Source organism: Octopus bimaculoides, chromosome 19 (genome assembly GCF_001194135.2).
Source record: "Octopus bimaculoides isolate UCB-OBI-ISO-001 chromosome 19, ASM119413v2, whole genome shotgun sequence".
NCBI lineage: Eukaryota > Metazoa > Mollusca > Cephalopoda > Octopoda > Octopodidae > Octopus > Octopus bimaculoides.
Window position 1 is genome coordinate 15,105,095 of NC_068999.1, and position 2,883 is coordinate 15,107,977.

The window sequence follows — 2,883 nt, forward strand, 5'->3', positions numbered from 1 at the left end:
ATATATATATCTCCATCACCATTTACACATTTTAATATCTCTCTTCATGTATATATATATATGCATATCTGTATTTTAAACACCCTCAACTTCCCTCTCCACAAAATCATTACATCTTGACACTCAAACCTGTCAACTACTCAAATGTAAAATTCTCCATTCTAATATTCTCGTCTGAAGAAGGAGACGGTGTTATCCGGTAATGGATCCAAGTAACTCTCATTATTCCGGACCACCAAGCCCACAGAAACAACTGTTGGGCTCGTATAATTCTATCCATTTAACTTCTAATTTCATTTATTATCCGTAAGTAGGACTATCTTATACAGTACACGTGTACATTGTTTCTATGAAATATATTTAATATTCTGTGTAAATTGACATGCCTAACTTGCTTGTTATTGCATTTAGTCATCTACTGGCTCAAGTTCAAATCTCTTCAACACTTCCACATTTATTCGATATAGGGAACACCTGATGATGAAATCTAACAAGCCCATAAATTCAATGACTAGGAACGTAGACAACCGAGACGAACAAATTTATCGAACTGAACGTCTCCACCTACAATCCCAAACACACTGCGGCTAAAAAGATCACGTTCCATAACATACAGTTAGTGAAAAAGACATAAGGATGAGCCAACACCTCGAAGCACACCTAAAATAAAGGACAACATAAATCAATGAGAAAATACTAAGAAAGGCCAACCTACATACAATAATAACAAAACAAACATTAAAACATCCGGTGGACCTAATTGTGGTGTTCGTTTTAAATCAGACAAAACAATCCTAAATGCGTTTCAAACAAAGACAACTCGTTAGAATGAAAACATATATAACTTGATCTGTGCAACTAAAAATCCAAACTGTGTAATAATATGCTCAGGATCTGAGGAACATTACATTTGACAAACAAAAACGAATAACCCTACATAGTTATGAAATTAGGATATGAGAATATAGACAAATAAGACAAATGTGCAGGTAACAAACAACATAACCAATCATTTCCATCTAATATTTTGAAAAGGGGGAATATTTTGAATTGTTGACTACGTTTCTAATCTGTCTTATAGTATACCTAGCATACTGGCATTTAGTTTCTCTTCACTAAACAATGAAAAAGTTCTTTTTTTTTAATAAATGAAACTTGTCAAACATCACTTCTTTCATTGTGTATCGCAATTTCACAAGCTAAACACAGCTAAATGCTCTATTAACCAGTCAGTTTGGTCGTGGAATGATTTTGGTAATCCACTGTATCTTGGTAAATGTTTTATAACTTCTGAGTATTAAGCATTAAAAGTGAATGTCCAGAGAAAGCGGTATCAGTTAATTGGTTTTTATGGCTTAATAGATTACTTGCAAATGCCACTCAGCTTTAGAATGTGGCATTTCAGCATGTGTGAAATAAGTTTCGAAATTACACTTCTGTTCTGATTTATCAAATCTATTATTGAAATTAGCTTGTTTTCTTTGACTCAACAACCTCACTTACGAACTGATTCACAGTTTGCAAGATTATTGCATCAAGATGTTATACAACTAATGGGAATGTAAACTTTATAATGGCCGACAAAATTTGTAAAATTCTATGCATGAAATTTTATATATCGACTGTCATTATCTTATCTCGTACTTAGAGATCTATGATGGCGAGCATGCCATGTTGTCTCGATATAATTGAATGAAAGGGGAAATTTTCATAGGGATCCCTGCTGTATGAAAAGTTAATAATAAATTCTCCGGTAACAGATCGAAGGTTCAAACTCAGCAACTATTTCATTCTATATTCTATTGCAGGAGAGTCGTAGTCACTAGATGTTATTTTCTTTCTCTTCAATCGGAGTTAAACGTTTTTTGCAGTATTAATTAATCGAGAGAACAACACTTGGAGTAACCACCTGCATATACATAGAGAGCCTACAATATGGGTTTTAAAAGAATCTCATGTTGTGATTAAAATTATATTTTTACTTACTCAAACATAGTGCAGTGCTTTTATAAATTATTTACTATGCCAAGAAACCAATTTTCGGTACATTGCAGTGTATGCTTTTTCTCTATCTATTTTGTTTGCGTAATCATGAATTTCGAATGAATTTACGTTTTGAGTATATTATGCGATTAGTTACAAAATTCTATTCTACCCGTCTTAAAGTAATGAATAACAGTTACTCATGACGCAGAAATAAAATATGAAAGTAGCGTAGTCAATCACGTTTTCCTTCCGGCAGATGAAAATTATATTAAAACACAATGCTTGGTGTGCATATTCTCTAGTTCCATCGTCGTATTTACTGTTGTTCACAGCATTTGAATCGGCATCTGGTCTTCTTTATATCTACTCAATGACTGATGTGCCTTTACCATGTGCGTAAATCTTCTTAAACCAGAAGACAACGGATTGCATGTGTTCGATATACATTTCCTTTATTAGCTTGTTATAGTAAACATTAGGGATGTCCAAACCGTCAATAATGCCGGTGCTTGTATATGCTTTGTACATATTCTCTTATATCGTGATATATATTTGCACACAGACAGATACACATACAAGCATAACCATACACACACACATACACGCATACACAAATATATAAGCCCAACACATACACACACACACACACACAGACGCACGCACACACAGACGCGCGCACACACACACACTCATGTACGCACACACATACATATATGGCAATTTTGAAAAACGTTAGCCTTGTTGAGAGGCAAGTTTCTCAATATTAACTATATTATCTATGTAAATTATGTATATACTAAAATAGTATTTTACTTTAATATATCGATATTACATCAAATGCTCCATAGCAGCGGCAACTAAATAAATCATTTTCATCATTTGAAATATATAAATATA